Source organism: Lissotriton helveticus, chromosome 3_1 (assembly GCF_964261635.1).
Source record: "Lissotriton helveticus chromosome 3_1, aLisHel1.1, whole genome shotgun sequence".
Taxonomy (NCBI): domain Eukaryota; kingdom Metazoa; phylum Chordata; class Amphibia; order Caudata; family Salamandridae; genus Lissotriton; species Lissotriton helveticus.
In genome coordinates, this window is record NC_136061.1 from 1,830,457,595 (window position 1) to 1,830,483,546 (window position 25,952).

The following is a 25,952-nucleotide window of genomic DNA, read 5'->3' on the forward strand; positions in this document are numbered from 1 at the left end:
GTGCTGGCCATCTCTGGACACGTGTTGATGGATTATTATCTGTCATCAGCAGAGATTAGGCAAAATTATTTGGGGTTGCTGAGCAGGCTGCCGTATTCTTGGAACGCAGTATCTCTCCAGGCGCGCAGGTGCCTCTCCACGAGCTCGTCAGCTCAAAGCAGCTCGAGGGAGCCTTTAACTAAGAAACTGGTGTGGGAGCACACTGCTTCACCTCCCAGCAGAGTCGCCCCTGGGCATCATGGTAGATGCAGTTCAGATCGACAAGCGAGTACACTTGGAAAGTCTTGAGTGTTTCACCAGGTGGGTGCAGATTAGTGCTGGCCATCTCTGGACACGTGTTTCTGGATTATTATCCGTCATCAGCAGAGATTAGGCAAAATTATTTGGGGTTGCTGAGCAGGCTGCCATATTCTTGGAACGCAGTATCTCTCCAGGCGCGCAGGTGCCTCTCCACGAGCTCGTCAGCTCAAAGCGGCTCGAGGGAGCCTTTAAGTAAGAAACTGGTGTGGGAGCACACTGCTTCACCTCCCAGCAGAGTCGCCCATGGGCATCATGGTAGATGCAGTTCAGATCGACAAGCGAATACACTTGGAAAGTTTTGAGTATTTCACCAGGTGGGTGCAGATTAGTGCTGGCCATCTCTGGACACGTGTAGATGGATTATTATCTGTCATCAGCAGAGATTAGGCAAAATTATTTGGGGTTGCTGAGCAGGCTGCGGTATTCTTGGAACGCAGTATCTCTCCAGGCGCGCAGGTGCTCTCCACGAGCTCGTCAGCTCAAAGCGGCTCGAGGGAGCCTTTAAGTAAGAAACTGGTGTGGGAGCACACTGCTTCACCTCCCAGCAGAGTCGCCCCTGGGCATCATGGTAGATGCAGTTCAGATCGACAAGCGAGTACACTTGGAAAGTCTTGAGTGTTTCACCAGGTGGGTGCAGATTAGTGCTGGCCATCTCTGGACACGTGTTTCTGGATTATTATCCGTCATCAGCAGAGATTAGGCAAAATTATTTGGGGTTGCTGAGCAGGCTGCCGCATTCTTGGAACGCAGTATCTCTCCAGGCGCGCAGGTGCCTCTCCACGAGCTCGTCAGCTCAAAGCGGCTCGAGGGAGCCTTTAAGTAAGAAACTGGTGTGGGAGCACACTGCTTCACCTCCCAGCAGAGTCGCCCCTGGGCATCATGGTAGATGCAGTTCAGATCGACAAGCGAGTACACTTGGAAAGTCTTGAGTGTTTCACCAGGTGGGTGCAGATTAGTGCTGGCCATCTCTGGACAAATGTTTCTGGATTATTATCCGTCATCAGCAGAGATTAGGCAAAATTATTTGGGGTTGCATAGTGGCATCGTCTAATGGAGCAAACACATTTTATCTCAATGATTACATATAGGTGTTCCTAAATTCCTCATCTAGAACATCTCAAAAGAAAAATCGCATAATGCAGATTATCGGGGAAAACAGTCTGGTTATGCAAAAGGGAATTATACATAAAATGGGGGTCCATGGTACATTACTGCAATCTGAAAGGGTGAACCTGAACAATACACTAATAATAATGAAAGCTGACTGGTGAAAGGAATACGGAAAAAAATAAATGGGACTAGGACACAGTTAAAATCCCCAATGACTAGGCACGATGCGCTTGGGTGATAGTCAGGCATGTGACACAATACCAAGAGTATGGGTGATACACAAAAAAATCACAATAGCTTACGAATTTAACTCTACCGCTGGCCGCTACACCATATACGGTAATCTCAGCTAATGTTCCAGTTCCTTCTTCAGGAAAAAATGAAACCTGGTTTCTTTTATGGTACAAAGTCATATACTACTTAGGAAGCAGAATAAAACTGACTAATGTAATATAGAAATTAGGTCACCATGTACAAGGGTCACAAATCTATAATTTATCCTTACGTCCAATCAGGATACATATTTTTAGGGCTGCCTGTTCCTTACAGGAAAGGGCAGTATCGTGACTACAAATGACACAATTTGTTGTTTATTTTTCTTCAATACTTATAGCCAAATTTGACATACACTGGTGAAGTGTTGTCTGTCTGGTTCACAATATGAAAAAAATCATATCTGTGAATTTTAGTATCAGCGAAAATTTTACCCAACTGTTGTACAGCGACACGTATCGTCATAAATGTCCCCTCACAACAACACAGGTGAACTTGTAATAATTTCTTAAGCAGCAACATAAAACATGCAAAAACGCACAAAACGGATGTCAAGCCATCAGATATACTCGCTGTAAAACAATAGCATATATAAATGAGCGGTGACGTATAATACCGTGTCAGGTTTAAAATCCTTACCCTCCTTTTTGACAGTAGATCACCAATTAGTGGGTATCTGCTGTCAAATACAACTGAGAGACACACAGAACCAGCAAGAACAATTCATGATAGAATCAAATACACAAACATGAAAAACGCATGGACATTTCTTTCAAAAAGGAGTTGCGCAAAAAAAACATCTAATTTCAGCCAACCAAACTCACGTGTCTTGTTAGGCTTAAACCCCCCCAGAGCAATCCCCAGAGCAATCCATGAATGATCTGTGAGCAGAAGCGAAGAGAAAAAATACACAGCACACAAAAGAGAGACATTTCTCATAATAAACAGACATCAATTATAACTTTTAAGCAGAAGACAAAACATGATACACATTAACAAACACAAAAATAAATTTCCATTACTTAACTGTTACCATCTTGTCAGTCACCTTGCAACATGAAGCCCTTTCACTTTGAAAAAATACTTCTCAATTGGCAAATCGTTCTTACTTATTCATGTAGGCTTCAGAATTTTAGTAAAAGGCTGCATCCTATTTTTTTGTCTAAGACTTTATGTAACACTTCGTTTTCTGTCAAATAAAAGTGACTAGCAGACATTATTTTTTAGAGCAGAAATACAAATGTCATGATGTTGGAACTTTTAAAGAAACCTTTTTATATTTCCCTTTGGAATTAAGTTCTTTAATTTTATTGATGTTCTTATGGGGGAACCAGAAATCCCACCTTTCAGAGGCCTGTTTAGCAAGGTCATTCTGCATTTCACAGAGACAAGGCTCGAATTTAAAAGGTCACAAATGTCAACATGACAGCCTCCTCCATTGTTTACAGGAAAACTAAAGATAGCATCTTAGCGCAACTTGAGCAGCCTGTTCTCCTAGCCCACAATTTCTGCTCATTCCGAGGCTGACAAAGACAGAAGGCCTACTACATTTACTGTGAAAGATTCACACATACCAGTTTTTAGAACAAATGTTTGCTACCACCCTATACAATGGTACTCATTTTAGCAACCTAACATGGATGAACGCCTAAATGGGCCCCGCTAAAGTTAGAACCTTCAACCCTGATATTAGACACAAACCTCTGCACCAGGCACATTGGCTCACTGAGCTATGAAAAACAACCTTAATAACAACTCGCAAGTTTGTATTATGCACAAATGTATGCATTTACTGAAGCCAGAGACACTTTCAAGCTATGGTAAATGACAAGAATGCTGTGTAAAAAATCCATTTAACTCAATTTCGACTTTTATCTTTGGGTCACTTAAAAATGAAAATCCTACAATTATATTACTTATTAATCATCCTCAGAATGTGCTTTACAGATTGCAAAGATTGGACATTAAGCATATCACATCTAATTCCTTTGAAAAAATGAGTTTTTACGCCTGCGCCAAGTGAAAACCAACATGCAAATTACCTAATTATACAGTGACACATAACTTAAATCAAATTGTAATACTAGGAGGTCATAGTATGAGTATTAAGCTTTATAAATATCAAAAAATGATTTTAAAAAGCACTTATTTTTTTCTCAAATAATTTTTCCATAATTAATAATTTTTCGTTCAATGAAACCAATTATCTGTTTTTATGATATTTCCACATATAAAGGTAAGCTGCATCCCTTGCCTATCATTTTTAGATGCATTCATTTATGCGCCTAAGCACAAAAGCCTGACTTAAAGCATGACATTTTTCGCGCTATTTTTTCTTTAAAAGGACAATCAGTATTTAGCAACAGAACCAAAAATATACTTTTGAAAAAAATGCTTAAAGAGAGGAAAACCGCAATTGAAATGTCTTCCAGTGATACAAAATGATGAACCTTATTCTTGTAACGCTCTAAAACACTATTCTGAAATGAAAAAGTCCAACTGTGCTAAATAAACATTCCGATGCTATTCATGGCCTTTGAAAAACAACATCTGCTGCCTTAAGGGCAAGAAAGGTCCTGCACAGTGCTGAAACCTGAGCACGTTTTCAGTCTTACTGAAAACAGACATTTCAAGTTTTAAAAATGCGCGTGCAGTAAGATGCATTTAAATCTAGCAAAAATTCACTTTAGCTGAAGTGCTTGCCTTTCACATGTACTACAATGCATGTAAGTAAAAAATGCTATAAATTCGTTTTGCTACAAAACACACAATTATTTTTGAGGCCCTTCATATTCTTAGTGAATGTGGATTTTAACTTTATCTATTTTAAGCATTTAACAGTTTGCACATATGCGTTTTTGCTTACTCTGTAAATTAAATAGCAACATATAGCCATTTTAGCATGTGACATAGTAAATTGCTGGAGTGTTATTTAATTTCTACTTAATATTAATTAATCTGACATTTTACTTAACAGACTGAAAACATCAAGAAACCCACAAACACACATTGAGCTCATTGCAGACATAAAGAGAAAGTATTCAGACACTCAGGACACACAATACAGCGCTGTAGCTATTGTTTCATAAATTGCCATCGCAATCCACATACTGAAGTTACACTAATGAGAAAAACCACATAGACATTAAAACACACATTGAACCCACAAATCAACACTCAGGACGAAAACAAAGGACAGCCTACAGACTGTACCCAAACCAAACCCATTTGTAAATACTTGTCATATTTACAAGAAACACGTCTCAATAGGGTTCCAAAAGACTGCAAAAAACACAGCCCAACAGACTGCTGTATGTGCACGAAGCCACAATACACTTAATTCACTTGCTTTGACTGGCAGAACACCAAAAATCGTTCTGCATATCTTTGTTCATAAAACTGCGCAGAACAAAGGATCCTTGTTTTGTATTATGTCATATTTTAATTCCCTGGGGATACAAAATCACCAAGGAAGAAATATGTTTTTAAATCTAAACCTATTTAGATATTCCCTTTAGGGGAAGCCGGCTAATCCAAACGTATACAAAGTTGGCCAATACAAAGCTCCAAATTTGCTAGGATAAGGCATCTTATAGCTCATTAATCTAGCATCAAACTTCAAGGGGCTATCTCTTATCAATACACTCGTAAATATACAGGACCCTCGGTTTTTGAAAATTGCAATATTCAAATAAACTAAGGACAAAACCAAACTAAGGAACGAAAGAACAAAGGACTGGGAGCGACCCACTTATACTTACTCTTACTTTTACTAATCAAAAGGTTATACAAATTCTAACTGTCAAGTTCTACACGACCTAATGGTCTTTTTAAGAATACTCACGCCAAAAAGGTTTTCAGTCAGGAGTGACATCATGTGGAGGATCAAAATCAGGAAGATCAGAAATATACTGGGCTGCAGAATCAAAGAATCTCCAGAATCCCTGTGCACAGAGTACCTTCTTAGTAGAATCCCGTTCTGTCCTCCTCAGTAGATTTCAGTCTCCTGACAAGATTACTCCCACAGAAAGCCACTTCTCTGATGAGCCCCGCGTTGGCTGCGCCATCTGAAGAACTGCAATTTTCGTTCTCAGGGAATACTTACTAATATAACAAAGAACTTGGCACCGAAGCTGTAATATGAAAAAGACATCTTTATTAAACTTTACATAGTAAGGCCACGTCACACAGAAGCCGTAGCAACTGAATGAGGTAGTCTGAGGAACACAGAGGACAGAGGCCTTTTATATGTTTTTAGCGTTACATGACTCAGTACAAAAGTAAGGGGCAGTCCTAGCTTTTGCAAGCATGCAAAACCCAACATTCCTTCTTACACAAGCTGCACAAGCCCATAAAAAAAAAGGGCACATCCCCATCGTAAACAGGCCATAAAGAAAGGAGCAGAGACAGGTGTGAGTAAGATAAGACATAGTTGTGTGCAATAAAGGTTTATGATCTCCTGTGCCTTGATGCTTAATCTTGATCAGCTACTGGGAAAGGAACTGGTCGAACAGGTTTGGCTTCGGGCAGTGGAGTCAGCTTGCCCAGGTCACACAGAAGTCAGCTGAAGGTGTACGTGTCCTTAAGACTCACTTGGCCTTAGTCATCGGCCTATGTGAGGGCAACCACAAAATGGCGGCTGTGCACAAAATGGAACCCGAGGGTTCAGGACGGAATCCCTGATTTAATGGTGATCTCGCCACTCAAACGTGACGAAAATACATGCACACCTTGCTTTCGTCATTTTCGGTCTGATGTTACCAAAATCGTCATGATTCGACGACTTTCATAACACGGGTTCAGAATTTTCAGTACCACATTTTACCTGTCTCCTGCCTGCCAGAGTGAGTTGTTAACTGGCCTCTCCCATGTTTTAAATTGGTCTGTCACTGTCTGTGGAGCTTTCGTGTTTCATGTGACTGTGGAAGCTGAGGAATTTGTTTTGATTTGCTGAACTAGAATGATGCATAAAATGAAGGTTGATGAAAGTCAAGATAGCAATATGACTTGCAGTGATTCTCCAAAGCTTTCCTGAGAATCTTTGTGGGTGATAAGAATTTGGGGTATGGAGAAATGGAGACAGGTAAAACATTTTAAATATATTGAAAAGTGTATGCCTCTGTTATAATCTATTGTTCCCTAGAGGAGTTACTGCCAACAGGTTCAGTCATAGTGAAGGGGGGACACCTCCCCCTTTTGTACCATTGTTTTGGGTTTCTTCTTTTTGGAAACTCCCATCCCCACCTTCCTGCTGATGCTGCGACTTAAAGTCTATGGCAGGACCAGTCTGGGAGGAATACCCAAACCGAGAAACTGCCTGACTTGTGAAATGCAGACTTAGTACAGGTTTGGGGTAGAAACTACCACCAGATTGCCAACATTTCTCTACCCAAAGTTGGAGCCTCATTCTTGTGACAACTGAGAAACTCTTCTGTTCTGTAGTATTGGACCCATCTACAGCCAATTCCCCTTAGCCAAGTTAGGGAACAGGAATTTGGACGTTCTGAAGCCTGCCAAGAGGAACTTTGAGGGAAGTAGCAGACTGACTACTGAGAATGGAGGAGGTGGTGCCCTTACACGAAGAATAGACAACATCAAAGACAAGGAGTGTGAGAACCTGAGACAAAAGAGCAGAATAGAACTCGCTGTAACCAAGAGAACAATTTGAACTACTAGGCCATGTCATGGGGCTTTGAGAACTGTTATCTCTTTAGTGGGGTCAGAGGCTGAAGCACCAGTAAGGGTTTGGTGCACTGGGGAATTGTAACTATATCCACTGGTATTCCTTAATAAGACTAATTACCTGTGACAGCATGGTGCCTGAAGAACACCGACTGAAGTATGCAAAAAAGTGAGGGATGGAATGTTTGAATTAATCTCAACTACCAGTAATCACTCAGGTTGCATCAAAGTCCACTGTTTTTTTGCACACCATGTTACATCAGTTTGGACCCAGCCATGTGCAAATGAGTATTGACCATGCTCCAATAGGAACAGTGAAGCTTGAACTGCCAGGCCAGGTTCTTCTTGGACCGGAACACAAGCAACCTGTGACCAGTTTCACCCTTAATAGGGCTGAACACTCATAATGCAGTTGAGTGGGGTATTTGCGGAGGAAGACTGTGAACTTTAAGGACCATTCTGGAGGAAGGGATAGGCGGATGCCGTGCAACAGTTTCTGTACATGAGGATTTTCCCCAACCGGATGGTCACTGACTGGTGAGTGGCCTGCCAAAATTCGTGACATACAGGTATTGATGGATCTATAAGCAAGGGCCTCTGACACCAGGGAAGTGTGGAAATTCAAATTGTGGTCAATGTCTACCCCCATGGGATCCAGATGTCCCTGGTGACACCAGCCCAGCAATCTAGAGCACGTGATTTGTAGTGCTTGATAGTACTATCGGCCCATGCTCTTGAGAGGAAGGATGCAGCTTGTCATGAAAGGCCTGGGACTTTCCAACATTCCCGGTAATCCTCCAAGCCATTAGTAATAGAGATCCTTGAATGACCACATGATGGGGATTCCCTGCTGGTTCTTTGAGGAGATCCGGAAACAGGGGTAGAGGATTGGAGAATCTCAAGAAAGTTTCAGTAGCACTGGATACCAGACTTGCCATCTCTAAGTTGGAGTCACTGGGACGACATCTGCCGCCTGTCTCCTGACCTGATCAGAGAGGCGCATGATCATCATAAATGGAGGAACGGTTCGGTTTGCCAGTCCTGAATGAAGGCATCCGTGGCCACGTCCTTTGGATGCCAACTGTAGTACCTTGGGAGTTGGTGATCCAAACGAGAGGCAAAAAGATCCACAGAGAATAGGCCCCCTCTGTCGTGAAGGGCTTGAAACACCGATGGATGAAATCTCCAGAGGCTCACGTCCTGAAGGTGACTGGAGTGCCAATCCGCTACCTGATTGGGCACCCCTGGGAGGTGCTCCGCCATAACCGAGACTTGATTCTCCAAGCAGTAGTCCCAGAAACTGGGGGCCAGGTCCGAGTGATTTGTGGAGCGTGTCCCCCCGAACGATTTATGTAGCGCGCCATTGTCACATTGTTCAACTTGAGAAGAATGCAGCATTATGCCCAGTCCTATGGCTGCTGTTAATAAAAGTGGAGAAAGAACAGCGTATCCTTGCCTCCAGTCCTGAAATAGAATCTCACACAGACATAATCAAACACACTGATGAAGCGTAATTATCTTTAAATGATTTGTCTCGATCAAATCCTGCTCACTGGGTAGTGTGATACCAATACATACATAAGAAACATGACTAATGGTGTGACTCGTGAAACACAGGAGAGTTCCATCTGCATCGTAAAAGCATGAAGTGCGGTTGCAAACAAATTCAAGATGAAAAATTATTCATGAAAGAGAGAAAATGTATTATGTTAATGAATTTGCAATACATATGTGCTATGAAAACCTATAAATGCCAAAATCTATGACATAATGATGTAGTTTTTAACCAAATGATTATAAAAAGATAGAAAAAAGTACTCATTTAGTAGAAAAAGTGGATTGACATAAGTTGTTAAAAATGAAACGAGAATTGACTTTTGTTCACGTAGCAGTACTATCATGAAAACCTGCAATTTCAAAATGCAGAGAGAAAATGTGTTTGCTCACTTATAAATGATTTTGCAAATGAGTTAACCACATCAATGCTGATGGTATTCCCCTCCTGTGCTGAGATTTGTTGATTCCCATGTTTCATGACGAGCTGGGCTCGTCATGAGCGTGCGAGGAGGCTACCTCATGACGAGCCCAGCTCGTCATCAGCGTCGAAGGGGTTAATGATTGATGGGATACAAAATGGTGTTGATTATAGATTTGTATGAAGAGTATTAATCACAAATGAAACAGCTTCATTTATATTCAATTAAATGTTTGAAAGGGTAGTATCTTTTCAGTAAATAATAATGCCTTAGTAGGGTTTTTCGTGTAGGCGTTACCATACATTTTCATTTTTTTCTTCAAATAAGATTAGAATGTGCTGACATGACTTCACTACCAGTTATGAGAACATTTGCTAAAGTTTATTTTCTCTAGTTTTGAACAAAGGACACTCTCTCTGCTAGTACAAACTGTGTCAAATATGATGCAAGCTCAGAAGTGAGCGTTTGGGAACGGACATGATATAATACAAATGAATTCCTAGTTCGGAGGAGAAACAAAATTGAACTATTAATAAAGGGATGAACATCGGACGAAAGGTATTACGTATAATTTCCAGATCATTTGGATAAAAGTAATGATCATCCCATAGACAGACCATAGACTTTGACCAATGGAAATCGTGCTAACTGCATAAACAATACTTTTGTTGGAAGGAGCTATGCATAATTGGAAGTATAACTGCCCTGTGGGAAAAGGGCCCTGGCTGACTATCTTTGAAATTTCATATATTCCTGGCATGCTGTCAGACTGATCCTTGATTTTCCCTGAATTTTACTTTCCTGCTCTCCTGCACTTTGCCAGCTGTTGAAGTTGAGCAGGCAAACCTTTCGGCTGAAGTGTTAAATGACTCCGGCTATTGCAGGCTGTGCTCTAGTGTCTCATCGGGCTCCCCTCGAGAGTCAGTATTCCTGACACATCTGCAACAGATTCTTGTTAGTATGATTCATATCTGTTTTCTGAATTTGCGTTCACATTCTCTCTCTCTCTCTATCATTATCACCAGGTATTGAATTGAAATGTATTTGACTCTGAACTGTGATGTGTTGTGATTTTACCTCTACTAAACCGATAATCGAAATTAAATGATTCTAAATGTGTTTTTGTGCTTTGACCATCCAAACTGAAGTTTAGATTAAGAAACTGGTGTGGGAGCACACTGCTTCACCTCCCAGCAGAGTCGCCCCTGGGCATCATGGTAGATGCAGTTCAGATCGACAAGCGAGTACACTTGGAAAGTCTTGAGTGTTTCACCAGGTGGGTGCAGATTAGTGCTGGGCATCTCTGGACACGTGTTTCTGGATTATTATCCGTCATCAGCAGAGATTAGGCAAAATTATTTGGGGTTGCTGAGCAGGCTGCCGTATTCTTGGAATGCAGTATCTCTCCAGGCGCGCAGGTGCCTCTCCACGAGCTCGTCAGCTCAAAGCGGCTCGAGGGAGCCTTTAAGTAAGAAACTGGTGTGGGAGCACACTGCTTCACCTCCCAGCAGAGTCGCCCCTGGGCATCATGGTAGATGCAGTTCAGATGGACAAGCGAGTACACTTGGAAAGTCTTGAGTGTTTCACCAGGTGGGTGCAGATTAGTGCTGGCCATCTCTGGACACGCGTTTCTGGATTATTATCCGTCATCAGCAGAGATTAGGCAAAATTATTTGGGGTTGCTGAGCGGGCTGCCGTATTCTTGGAACGCAGTATCTCTCCAGGCGCGCAGGTGCCTCTCCAAGACCTTGTCAGCTCAAAGCGGCTCGAGGGAGCCTTTAAGTAAGAAACTGGTGTGGGAGCACACTGCTTCACCTCCCAGCAGAGTCGCCCCTGGGCATCATGGTAGATGCAGTTCAGATCGACAAGCGAGTACACTTGGAAAGTCTTGAGTGTTTCACCAGGTGGGTGCAGATTAGTGCTGGCCATCTCTGGACACGTGTTTCTGGATTATTATCCGTCATCAGCAGAGATTAGGCAAAATTATTTGGGGTTGCTGAGCAGGCTGCCGTATTCTTGGAACGCAGTATCTCTCCAGGCGCGCAGGTGCCTCTCCACGAGCTCGTCAGCTCAAAGCGGCTCGAGGGAGCCTTTAAGTAAGAAACTGGTGTGGGAGCACACTGCTTCACCTCCCAGCAGAGTCGCCCCTGGGCATCATGGTAGATGCAGTTCAGATCGACAAGCGAATACACTTGGAAAGTTTTGAGTATTTCACCAGGTGGGTGCAGATTAGTTCTGGCCATCTCTGGACACGTGTAGATGGATTAATTTCTGTCATCAGCAGAGATTAGTCAAAATTATTTGGGGTTGCTGAGCAGGCTGCCGTATTCTTGGAACGCAGTATCTCTCCAGGCGCGCAGGTGCTCTCCACGAGCTCGTCAGCTCAAAGCGGCTCGAGGGAGCCTTTAAGTAAGAAACTGGCGTGGGAGCACACTGCTTCACCTCCCAGCAGAGTCGCCCCTGGGCATCATGGTAGATGCAGTTCAGATCGACAAGCGAGTACACTTGGAAAGTCTTGAGTGTTTCACCAGGTGGGTGCAGATTAGTGCTGGCCATCTCTGGACACGTGTTTCTGGATTATTATCCGTCATCAGCAGAGATTAGGCAAAATTATTTGGGGTTGCTGAGCAGGCTGCCGTATTCTTGGAACGCAGTATCTCTCCAGGCGCGCAGGTGCCTCTCCACGAGCTCGTCAGCTCAAAGCGGCTCGAGGGAGCCTTTAAGTAAGAAACTGGTGTGGGAGCACACTGCTTCACCTCCCAGCAGAGTCGCCCCTGGGCATCATGGTAGATGCAGTTCAGATCGACAAGCGAGTACACTTGGAAAGTCTTGAGTGTTTCACCAGGTGGGTGCAGATTAGTGCTGGCCATCTCTGGACAAATGTTTCTGGATTATTATCCGTCATCAGCAGAGATTAGGCAAAATTATTTGGGGTTGCTGAGCAGGCTGCCGTATACTTGGAACGCAGTCTCTCTCCCGGCGCACAGGTGCCTCTCCACAAGCTCGTCAGCTCAAAGCGGCTCAAGGGAGCCTTTAAGTAAGAAACTGGTGTGGGAGCACACTGCTTCACCTCCCAGCATAGTCGCCCCTGGGCATCATGGTAGATGCAGTTGAGATCGACAAGCGAGTACACTTGGAAAATCTTGAGTGTTTCACCAGGTGGGTGCAGATTAGTGCTGGCCATCTCTGGACACGTGTTTCAGGATTATTATCCGTCATCAGCAGAGATTAGGCAAAATGATTTGGGGTTGCTGAGCAGGCTGCCGTATTCTTGGCACGCAGTATCTCTCCAGGCGCGCAGGTGCCTCTCCACGAGCTCGTCAGCTCAAAGTGGCTCGAGGGAGCCTTTAAGTAAGAAACTGGTGTGGGAGCACACTGCTTCACCTCCCAGCAGAGTCGCCCCTGGCATCATGGAAGATGCAGTTCAGGTCCACAAGCGAGTACACTTGGAAAGTCTTGAGTGTTTCACCAGGTGGGTGCAGATTAGTGCTAGCCATCTCTGGACACGTGTTTCTGGATTATTATCCGTCATCAGCAGAGATTAGGCAAAAAATTTTGGGGTTGCTGATCAGGCTGCCGTATTCTTGGAACGCAGTATCTCTCCAGGCGCGCAGGTGCCTCTCCACGAGCTCATCAGCTCAAAACGGCTCGAGGGAGCCTTTAAGTAAGAAACTGGTGTGGGAGCACACTGCTTCACCTCCCAGAAGAGTCGCCCCTGGGCATCATGGTAGATGCAGTTCAGATCGACAAGCGATTACACTTGGAAAGTCTTGAGTGTTTCACCAGGTGGGTGCAGATTAGTGCTGGCCATCTCTAGACACGTGTTTCTGAATTATTATCCGTCATCAGCAGAGATTAGGCAAAATTATTTGGGGTTGCTGAGCAGGCTGCCGTATTCTTGGAACGCAGTATCTCTTGAGGCGCGCAGGTGCCTCTCCATGAGCTCGTCAGCCCAAAGCGGCTCGAGGGAGCCCTTACGTAAGAAACTGGTGTGGGATCACATTGCTTCACCTCCCAGGAGAGTCGCCCCTGGGCATCATGGTAGATGCAGTTCAGATCGACAAGCGAGTACACTTGGAAAGTCTTGAGTGTTTCACCAGGTGGGTGCAGATTAGTGCTGGCCATCTCTGGAAACGTGTTTCTGGATTATTATCCGTCATCAGCAGAGATTAGGCAAAATATTTTGGGGTTGCTGAGCAGGCTGCCGTATTCTTGGAACGCAGTATCTCTCCAGGCGCGCAGGTGCCTCTCCACGAGCTTGTCAGCTCAAAGCGGCTCGAGGGAGCCTTCAAGTAAGAAACTGGTGTGGGAGCACACTGCTTCACCTCCCAGCAGAGTCGCCCCTGGGCATCATGGTAGATGCAGTTCAGATCGACAAGTGAGTACACTTGGAAAGTCTTGAGTGTTTCACCAGGTGGGTGCAGATTAGTGCTGGCCATCTCTAGACACGTGTTTCTGAATTATTATCCGTCATCAGCAGAGATTAGGCAAAATTATTTGGGGTTGCTGAGCAGGCTGCCGTATTCTTGGAACGCAGTATCTCTCGAGGCGCGCAGGTGCCTCTTCATGAGCTCGTCAGCCCAAAGCGGCTCGAGGGAGCCTTTAAGTAAGAAACTGGTGTGGGAGCACACTGCTTCACCTCCCAGAAGAGTCGCCCCTGGGCATCATGGTAGATGCAGTTCAGATCGACAAGCGAGTACACTTGGAAAGTCTTGAGTGTTTCACCAGGTGGGTGCAGATTAGTGCTGGCCATCTCTGGACACGTGTTTCTGGATTATTATCCGTCATCAGCAGAGATTAGGCAAAATTATTTGGGGTTGCTGAGCAGGCTGCCATATTCTTGGAACGCAGTATCTCTCCAGGCGCGCAGGTGCCTCTCCACGAGCTCGTCAGTTCAAAGCGGCTCGAGGGAGCCTTTAAGTAAGAAACTGGTGTGGGAGCACACTGCTTCACCTCCCAGCAGAGTCGCCCCTGGGCATCATGGTAGATGCAGTTCAGATCGACAAGCGAATACACTTGGAAAGTCTTGAGTATTTGCCCAGGTGGGTGCAGATTAGTGCTGGCCATCTCTGGACATGTGTTGATGGATTATTATCCGTCAACAGCAGAAATTAGGCAAAATTATTTGGGGTTGCTGAGCAGGCTGCCGTATTCTTGGAACGCAGTATCTCTCCAGGCGCGCAGGTGCCTCTCCACGAGCTCGTCAGCTCAAAGCGGCTCGAGGGAGCCTTTAAGTAAGAAACTGGTGTGGGAGCACACTGCTTCACCTCCCAGCAGAGTCGCCCCTGGGCATCATGGTAGATGCAGTTCAGATCGACAAGCGAGTACACTTGGAAAGTCTTGAGTATTTCACCAGGTGGGTGCAGATTAGTGCTGGCCATCTCTGGAAACGTGTTTCTGGATTATTATCCGTCATCAGCAGAGATTAGGCAAAATTATTTGGGGTTGCTGAGCAGGCTGCCGTATTCTTGGAATGCAGTATCTCTCCAGGCGCGCAGGTGCCTCTCCACGAGCTCGTCAGCTCAAAGCGGCTCGAGGGAGCCTTTAAGTAAGAAACTGGTGTGGGAGCACACTGGTTCACCTCTCAGCAGAGTCGCCCCTGCTGATGAGGGGTAAATACCCCGAAACACGTGTACAGGGATGGCGAAGGCAGCGAAGATAGCAGGGAATCGAAAGACGACGCATCGTGGAACACGAACTACACTTACCACAGTCCTTAGGGGCGATCCCGCCGGTGTGTGAGTAGTGTGCGACCCCATCCGGAATTGTAATATTATAGCTCCCTTGAGCTGCTGGCTGACGAGCCTGGGAACCCGCACCTACGCGCCAGTGTGGTACTTAACCTGGAAATTTTTGGCAGCCACCGGCAACCCCAGAAGATGGCCTAATCCCTGCTGATGAGTGGTAAATACCCTGAAACACGTGTACAGGGATGGCGAAGACAGCGAAGATAGCAGGGAATCGAAAGACGACGCATCGCGGAACACGAACTACACTTACCACAGTCCTTAGGGGCAATCCCGCCGGTGTGTGAGTAGTGTGCGACCCCATCCGGAATTGTAATATTATAGCTCCCTCGAGCTGCTGGCTGACGAGCCTGGGACCCCGCACCTGCGCGCCAGTGTGGTACTTAACCTGGAAATTTTTGGCAGCCACCGGCAACCCCAGAAGATGGCCTAATCCCTGCGGATGAGGGGTAAATACCCCGATACACGTGTACGGGGATGGCGAAGACAGCGAAAATAGCAGGGAATCGAAAGACGACGCATCGTGGAACACGAACTACACTTACCACAGTTCTTAGGGGTGATCCCGCCGGTGTATGAGTAGTGTGCGACCGCATCCGGAATTGTAATATTATAGCTCCCTCGAGCTGCTGGCTGACGAGCCCGGGACCCCGCACCTGCGCGCCAGTGTGGTACTTAACCTGGAAATTTTTGGCAGCCACCGGAAACCCCAGAAGATGGCCTAAACCCTGCTGATGAGGGGTAAATACCCCGAAACACGTGCACAGGGATGGCGAAGACAGCGATGATAGCAGGAAATCGAAAGATGACGCATCGCGGAACACAAACTACACTTACCAAAGTCCTTAGGGGTGATCCCGCCGGTGTGTGAATAGTGTGCGACCCCATCCGGAATTGTAATATTATAGCTCCCTCGAGCTGCTGGCTGACGAGCCTGGGACCCCGCACCTGCGCGCCAGTGTGGTACTTAACCTGGAAATTTTTGGCAGCCACCGGCAACCCCAGAAGATGGCCTAATCCCTGCTGATGAGGGGTAAATACCCCGAAACACGTGTACAGGGATGGCGAAGACAGCGAAGATAGCAGGGAATCGAAAGACGACGCATCGCGGAACACGAACTACACTTACCACAGTCCTTATGGGCGATCCAGCCGGTGTGTGAGTAGTGTGCGACCCCATCCGGAATTGTAATATTATAGCTCCCTCGAGCTGCTGGCTGACGAGCCTGGGACCCCGCACCTGCGCGCCAGTGAGGTACTTAACCTGGAAATTTTTGGCAGCCACCGGCAACCCCAGAAGATGGCCTAATCCCTGCTGATGAGGGGTAAACACCCCGAAACACGTGTACAGGGATGGCGAAGACAGCGAAGATAGCAGGGAATCGAAAGACGACGCATCGCGGAACACGAACTACACTTACCACAGTCCTTAGGGGCGATACCGCCGGTGTGTCAGTAGTGTGCGACCCCATTCGAAATTGTAATATTATAGCTCCCTCGAGCTATAATTTGCGCACTACTGGCATTTCCCACAGCAGTTTAACCTGATACAGCAATAGAGTTGGATGCTGTTCTCCTATTGCCGCTGAAGGTAACTCTTTCGAGGGGGATGGGTGGTCCCAGGACCGAGATAAATCCTACTTTGTGCACGGCATGGGCCTGGAGGGCCTTAGCTAAACGATCCCAGTTTACCTATCTGTACGCCCAGTCACTGCCACTGGCTGGACACCCTGATATCTCGGCAGCCGGGGAGAGGCCGGCGCTGCGTACGTTGGCCACTGCAGGGATTAACACACTGGGGGACTTGTACAAACAGAGTCAGTTTTGATCACTGCATGATGTACAGGGGGGCCAGAGTAGCAAATGTATGCTTTGGTTCATAAATGTCCTGGTACGGCAAGCGTCAGGATATTTACCCGTCTTTTACGGATGTACATAGAATACTGGGGGCACTGCAAACGGTGCTGGCAGGATCAGAGAGGAAGGGCCTCATTACCAGGCTCTATAATGCCTCACAAAGGGAGAATGAGCCAGGCGAACACCCCTCTTATCTAAATTGGAGTGGGGCGCAGGGACCCATGTTTACGATTGAGCAGTGGCAATCTTGCTGTGCATTGACAGGGCGTCTTACATCGAATTGCAATCTCCAAATGATGTACTTTAACCTCTTCTATGCTCATGACAAGCTCAGCTCGTCATGTGGCACAGTGCAGCTGCACTCATGACAAGCTGAGCTCGTCACGGTCGTTGGAACGTTGCACACAGGCATAATTACCCGCTGTGCTGAATGTTCAAAAAACGGGTGTGGTTGTGTCGAGCTCCACTCGTCATGAGTGCAGCTGCACTGTGCCTCATGACGAGCCGAGCTCGTCACAAGCACAGTGGCGCCGCGCGCGGCCCCTCTCCCCCCGCACAGCAGGCGGAAAACACCCCGAAGCGAAGGGGTTACGTTTTTACATCAATTATATTATACCCCAATGCAACTTTGTAAGTATGGGTTGAGGGAAAATGCTAGTTGTCCTAGGTGTGGACTGGCGAATGCAGATTTCCTGCATCTGGCATGGGCGTGAGCTGGTGTGTTTGAGTTCTGGTCAAGGGTAGTGAAAGTGCTAACAGATATTGTACTGGAGCCAGTGCATTGTACTCCGGAAGTGTGCCTCCTAGGTAGCGTTAAGAGTCTCAAGCCCTGCAACCAGTGCGTTGTTACAGTCTCGACTCTGATAGCCAAGAGGGCGGTGGCAGAGCACTGGGGGGTGAAATCTATTCCCACTGTTAAAAAATGGATTCAGGATTTACTCTATTGCAGGGACCAGTTGAGGGCCTATGGTGAGGAAATACCTAAGGCATCTCGTTCTAAAGATTTTTGGGCCCGCTTACCGTATACTTGTTAAGCCACACTAACTTGTAATACTGTGATTGACTATATGCAGTTTTGCACTTGGGCAGAGAAACGCCTGATATCAATACTCTATCAATTGCCATGGGTCATTATGTACCACGCTAATGTGTTTGTGATGCTTAGGAATATCCAATTAAAGGCTGTAAAGTCCTTGCTATGCCGGGTGGGGAGGGAGTGGTAGGGGGGATGGTTATGTTGGGGATTGGTGCGTTGTTTATCGCATCTCTATGTACTATATCATGTTTATCAAAAATCTAATAAACAGATTAAATTTTTTTTTGTGAGAACATGAATTTAAAGCTGCAATTTTCACCACTGGACATGGATGGTAAATTCAAATCTGCACCTCAGGAAATCTTGCATCATCAACTAGAAAGCGCTATTATTGGCAGTTATCTGCATGCTCCTGTGGTTCCTGGAGGATGGTCAGGCGGGATATATCTATTATACACCTTCTGAGTCCTTAAACTGGAAACAAATAAAGAAAGGCCAGATCAGTTCTTTAATACAAACTTTATTGCATTTTTGAATAGACACAGTTACCAGTTTCTGATGAATCACAGCAGTGCAAAGCAATATAATAAATTGCAATAATAGAGGTCCCATAAAGCGTCTTACATCACAGTTAAACCCATTAAATGAGTTTGTGCATTTATCGAGGTGGAACCAAAAATACAAATAAAGACATGCTTAACCTAGTAACTCCCAACCCTCCCACCTGTGAACTAGACATCGTCATAGCTAACTGTAAATCAAGCATTGTTAGTAGCCTTATCAGGAGCTATAGTCAGGTGCCGGTTACAGTTGCAATGTGAGGTAGAAAACTCAGTTCGGTATTAGTGATATGTTGCGTATATGTGCTGCCTAGGTGTGGCAGTAGTCCAGGTACGATACAAGTGACAGTGAAGATCTGCTGTGGTGTGTGGGCAGTACAAATACATTATCTACAGGCTCCAGGGCCTTGAAGGATTCCAACATCGCATCCCATTCTAGTGCTATGGGCTTTTTCCTTAGACCCATGTACGTTTCACGTCACTGATTTTCATTCCCTGCCATTCCCCATTCCTCTACTTCTGCCCTCCGCTGGGAAACCAAGGGTGCTGTTGAGGCTTTCCAGCCTCTCGTTATTAGGTGTTTCGCCAATACAAATGCCTGATCTATAAAACGTGATGTTAGTTTTTAGGTCTCGCCTACGCAGCGCACATGTGCTGCTTGTAAATATTTTTGTCCACCCTAAGCGTGGAAGGGTATACTCAGATGTGAGTCCCTTGCTCATTGCACCATCAGGATTCAAGCAAGCCGGGCCGAAGACGGCTGAAATGCCAGAAACCGGTCCCCGGAAGCTTGTTTCCTTCCCAGTGTAAGAATTGGCTTTTGTAGTCTGGTCTGCCCTGTTCCCATGATGCACTGGGCCAGGGACAGACTAATTTGCATACAGCCAGGTTCTGAAACTGGGATGGTGCAATGAGCTAAAAAACGGTGTTGGATCTAGCCCTGATCTCTTGACTGGGTGAGAGTATTCTGCTTAATTCAGAGACTCTGTCCATCACCACCCCTTGTTGTAAATATTTTTGTCCACCCTAAGCGTGGAAGGGTATACTCAGATGTGAGTCCCTTGCTCATTGCACCATCAGGATTCAAGCAAGCCGGGCCGAAGACGGCTGAAATGCCAGAAACCGGTCCCCGGAAGCTTGTTTCCTTCCCAGTGTAAGAATTGGCTTTTGTAGTCTGGTCTGCCCTGTTCCCATGATGCACTGGGCCAGGGACAGACTAATTTGCATACAGCCAGGTTCTGAAACTGGGATGGTGCAATGAGCTAAAAAACGGTGTTGGATCTAGCCCTGATCTCTTGACTGGGTGAGAGTATTCTGCTTAATTCAGAGACTCTGTCCATCACCACCCCTTGTTGTAAATATTTTTGTCCACCCTAAGCGTGGAAGGGTATACTCAGATGTGAGTCCCTTGCTCATTGCACCATCAGGATTCAAGCAAGCCGGGCCGAAGACGGCTGAAATGCCAGAAACCGGTCCCCGGAAGCTTGTTTCCTTCCCAGTGTAAGAATTGGCTTTTGTAGTCTGGTCTGCCCTGTTCCCATGATGCACTGGGCCAGGGACAGACTAATTTGCATACAGCCAGGTTCTGAAACTGGGATGGTGCAATGAGCTAAAAAACGGTGTTGGATCTAGCCCTGATCTCTTGACTGGGTGAGAGTATTCTGCTTAATTCAGAGACTCTGTCCATCACCACCCCTTGTTGTAAATATTTTTGTCCACCCTAAGCGTGGAAGGGTATACTTAGATGTGAGTCCCTTGCTCATTGCACCATCAGGATTCAAGCAAGCCGGGCCGAAGACGGCTGAAATGCCAGAAACCGGTCCCCGGAAGCTTGTTTCCTTCCCAGTGTAAGAATTGGCTTTTGTAGTCTGGTCTGCCCTGTTCCCATGATGCACTGGGCCAGGGACAGACTAATTTGCATACAGCCAGGTTCTGAAACTGGGATGGTGCAATGAGCTAAAAAACGGTGTTGGATCTAGCCCTGATCTCTTGACTGGGTGAGAGTATTCTGCTTAATTCAGAGACTCTGTCCATCACCACCCCTTGTTGTAAATATTTTTGTCCACCCTAAGCGTGGAAGGGTATACTCAGATGTGAGTCCCTTGCTCATTGCACCATCAGGATTCAAGCAAGCCGGGCCGAAGACGGCTGAAATGCCAGAAACCGGTCCCCGGAAGCTTGTTTCCTTCCCAGTGTAAGAATTGGCTTTTGTAGTCTGGTCTGCCCTGTTCCCATGATGCACTGGGCCAGGGACAGACTAATTTGCATACAGCCAGGTTCTGAAACTGGGATGGTGCAATGAGCTAAAAAACGGTGTTGGATCTAGCCCTGATCTCTTGACTGGGTGAGAGTATTCTGCTTAATTCAGAGACTCTGTCCATCATCACCCCTTGTTGTAAATATTTTTGTCCACCCTAAGCGTGGAAGGGTATACTCAGATGTGAGTCCCTTGCTCATTGCACCATCAGGATTCAAGCAAGCCGGGCCGAAGACGGCTGAAATGCCAGAAACCGGTCCCCGGAAGCTTGTTTCCTTCCCAGTGTAAGAATTGGCTTTTGTAGTCTGGTCTGCCCTGTTCCCATGATGCACTGGGCCAGGGACAGACTAATTTGCATACAGCCAGGTTCTGAAACTGGGATGGTGCAATGAGCTAAAAAACGGTGTTGGATCTAGCCCTGATCTCTTGACTGGGTGAGAGTATTCTGCTTAATTCAGAGACTCTGTCCATCACCACCCCTTGTTGTAAATATTTTTGTCCACCCTAAGCGTGGAAGGGTATACTCAGATGTGAGTCCCTTGCTCATTGCACCATCAGGATTCAAGCAAGCCGGGCCGAAGACGGCTGAAATGCCAGAAACCGGTCCCCGGAAGCTTGTTTCCTTCCCAGTGTAAGAATTGGCTTTTGTAGTCTGGTCTGCCCTGTTCCCATGATGCACTGGGCCAGGGACAGACTAATTTGCATACAGCCAGGTTCTGAAACTGGGATGGTGCAATGAGCTAAAAAACGGTGTTGGATCTAGCCCTGATCTCTTGATTGGGTGAGAGTATTCTGCTTAATTCAGAGACTCTGTCCATCACCACCCCTTGTTGTAAATATTTTTGTCCACCCTAAGCGTGGAAGGGTATACTCAGATGTGAGTCCCTTGCTCATTGCACCATCAGGATTCAAGCAAGCCGGGCCGAAGACGGCTGAAATGCCAGAAACCGGTCCCCGGAAGCTTGTTTCCTTCCCAGTGTAAGAATTGGCTTTTGTAGTCTGGTCTGCCCTGTTCCCATGATGCACTGGGCCAGGGACAGACTAATTTGCATACAGCCAGGTTCTGAAACTGGGATGGTGCAATGAGCTAAAAAACGGTGTTGGATCTAGCCCTGATCTCTTGACTGGGTGAGAGTATTCTGCTTAATTCAGAGACTCTGTCCATCACCACCCCTTGTTGTAAATATTTTTGTCCACCCTAAGCGTGGAAGGGTATACTCAGATGTGAGTCCCTTGCTCATTGCACCATCAGGATTCAAGCAAGCCGGGCCGAAGACGGCTGAAATGCCAGAAACCGGTCCCCGGAAGCTTGTTTCCTTCCCAGTGTAAGAATTGGCTTTTGTAGTCTGGTCTGCCCTGTTCCCATGATGCACTGGGCCAGGGACAGACTAATTTGCATACAGCCAGGTTCTGAAACTGGGATGGTGCAATGAGCTAAAAAACGGTGTTGGATCTAGCCCTGATCTCTTGACTGGGTGAGAGTATTCTGCTTAATTCAGAGACTCTGTCCATCACCACCCCTTGTTGTAAATATTTTTGTCCACCCTAAGCGTGGAAGGGTATACTCAGATGTGAGTCTGTGGTAAATAAATAAATAATACCCTATTTTTGGATGAATGAATGAATAACAGATAGCTCAATAAATAAGAGTCAAGATTCGAGGTAGTAGGAGTTTCTGCAGGTTTATTACAGCATAAGGACAGGATCAGGACAACCTGCATAGGAACAGAGTGACAGGGCCCAGCAGGACAACTGGGGCCCAGCAAGGGAAAAGAGGCCCAGCAGCTGCTGGGGCTAGGTCTGGGATGAGCGCGCTAACATTCAATAATAAAACACAGGCATATATACATAGCGCGAACACATAGCATTACATTGCAGTAGGCGTAACAGTGGGTGGAGCAGAAGGCGTGACGCGTAGCAGTCGCGAAAGATAACAGTAAAAAGAGGTGTAACTGGGAGTATACATAGACATGTGATGCAAACGTAACAGAATATGTCATGAATGGGCGGAAACATTGGAGGGGGCTACCTAAGGAGCCGGGACCTCTAACCTAATGGTGCGCGAAAACTGGCAATGACGTGTTACTAGGAGAAGCTGGGGGCTACGAACTCTGTGTTAGGAGCAGAGACTAGAGTCTGGAGGGTCGGAGCGACATGTACCTAAACCCTATCTGGTATCTAATGTTTAGGGAACATGTTGATATAAACTAGAAGTCATGAGGGGAAAAGCTAACTTGATTCTAAGACTGGACCATGCATTATTCTACATGTAGTGCGTGATGAAGAATACTAAATGACCATTAAATACAGTATTTCTCTAACATGGAGACGAGAAGGCTAGACAATGACGGAAACTATTGATGCAGTTCAGTAGCTTAGGAATGCAGAGAGGAGGACTGAACTGATAGCTGGAATTATAACATACTTTTGGCAGACTCAGAGGCAGAGCCAAGCTGCACCGGGCACTGCGAGGCAGGGAGTAAGTGAAGGGTCGAGGATACAGGTGGGGGCTGTATCGCTCCTCAGCGAGGCTTTCAGGAGACAGAAGCTGAATCCAGGGTCCGGGCCCTTTTGAGGCCTAGAAACGGGGACTTTATAATGGAATAACGTGCACACTGGGAAACGTGGCAACATTACTTTACATAGGCCTGATATTCGTAGTATTCACGAGGACTGGAAACTGACATATCAGAGGTGGACACAACTGTAATTGCGTCATTAATCGGACATGGGGAATAACATATGCATATTGGTCATGCACACATAACATATGATGGATGAGGCGTAGGGACACAGAACATGGCAAAATTTACTTTTCCACATTCCCTCCTTGTCACTACGTTTCCATCAGGAAACATCAATTTTCATGATACCATCTATCATTTCATACAGTACCATTTGTTCGTCTCGAATTGTCTTGGAACGGGATTTAGAACGGGGCTTGGGACTAGGAATACAAGAGGTAGCACACATGCTGCAAATCGCAGGGCCACATTGTATACAGAGGCAGCAGCTAAATATGATCGCTACTGCAATACCTAGAAAGGACAGGACTTTCCATCCCCATGCGGAAATTATATTCCAGAACCAACCGGACCATGTCCAGGTGCCTGGATCTTGATGTAACAGATGGGCAATTTTATGGAGTCTGGTTATAGCTGAATAAACAGACGGCGCGTTATTTGGAATGAAAATGCAGCAACTAGATCCGATGACTCTACAGGCCCCGCCCCTATCGGCCAGTATGACGTCAAGGACGAGACGATTTTGCAAAACGACAAATCTCATAGCAGATTGTTCTTCGGTTAGGTTACCTAGAGCAGAGGCAGTCTCATTAACTACAGCTTCAAGGGTTCTTGTTAACCTACGGATCAGTTTACTATTCTGGACAGGTCCTACAAAGAAGAAGAAACCTTTATTGAAATCTGTATACTGTTCTAGAGTAGTTTCAGTATAATCGACAATTGGGGACTCCCTTCTATGTCTAATGTGTACTAGATGTGTGTTTCTGTGATAATCAGATGGGGCTAGGAAAACAGGTGGCAGTAGGAAGGCAATGTAACAGGTTCCCTCCCAATCGAGGGGCAAACGAACATATGCGGTTTGACCACAAATAAAATAAGAATGACGTGAAGCTTTGAAAACAGATTTCCCACTGTCACTATACTGGATAACAGTAGTACATTCACTATGACCTACATGTACAGAACCATAACTACGGACACATAATTCGCCTTTGACTGGTAGTACTGAAATAGCAGGTAAGTCTGGAGTAGTATCAGACTGAACATTCAGGACCATGAAATTCGACGAATAATTACCTAAATTATATACTTCGTTTTCTAGATCTAAACCTGTTCTGTGGGGGAAACCTTGCTTGTCTGGAAAACATGTACTGTTAAGAAAAGACATATCTGTTGAGGATGACGTTAACGTGGACCATGCTCCACACGAACCATTATGTGAGAATGGATAAGGAAAAAGTGGCAGGACTCCCTTCGGTGTCTGGAAAGGGGGGAGTCGACCACACACCCAACAATTAGTGGCATTGCTGGTCTGGTGTGAATAATGTAACATACGGATAAATGTGTTGTTGCGCATAGCGAGGCGGTAAGAATATTCGTGAGGAGGCAGATCACTAAACGTGTGCTCTACTGTAGCATTAGTAGACATATTTACATGAGGGACTGGTAAATACAGATAGAACGCATAGCTGGTGCAGGAAATCATTATGCTGATGAATAATATGAAACTCAGAAAAACGATACATTGAAGTGAACTTCGACTGACTCTCTCACTATGGGGGTCTATTTTATACATGTCAGAAACAGTCTAACCGTTTCACCTAGGGGAGGACTTATACAATCAAACTGACTGACTTATTTTACTAGACCTGAGCTTTAACTTATACTCCTGTTGCGGAGTTTTCTCTAACAAGGGAGGGGTTGTAATAATGTCTTGTGCGGGACAGTCCTTTAAAACAATGTTCTGGCAATCTTTTGAATCCTGGAAATCCTTGGAAATGTTCTTGGAGGCTGATTTCAATGGATTGAAAAGTTTTACATGAGAAAGGTGGACCCACCCCTTCCTGCCTTCCAACTTGACGGCAGTTCGGGTGGTCAAGAGGACCTGACGTGGCTCCTTCCAACGTGGTTCCAGCGGACTTGATCTGTCAAAATTTCTGATCATCACAAGGGAGCCTGGAACGATCTCGTGCGGTGCCACCTCGGTATTGTCTGGAAATGCGGCGGCAACCTGTGAACGACATGAGTTGAGGGCAGACATCAAGGAAGCTAGGTAATCTGTCAGCATATTACATGAAACATCGGTAATACTTCGGGGTCTAGGAGTGCCCCACATGTTAGGGGGGCGGCCGAATACGACCTCATATGGGGACAGACCTGATCTGGAATGTGCGACCATGCGCATATAAAACAAAGCGACTGGCAGAGCTATTAACCAGTCCACACCTTTGTCTTTACAGACTTTTGCAATGCGGATTTTCAGGGTCTGATTATGTCTCTCTACGAGACCGGCTGCTTCTGGATGGCGTACACAATGGAACTTCCACTGGTACCCTAACAAAAGGGAAACGTGCTTCATGAGTTCAGATGAGAATGGCTGGCCGTTATCAGAATATACGACTCTAGGGAG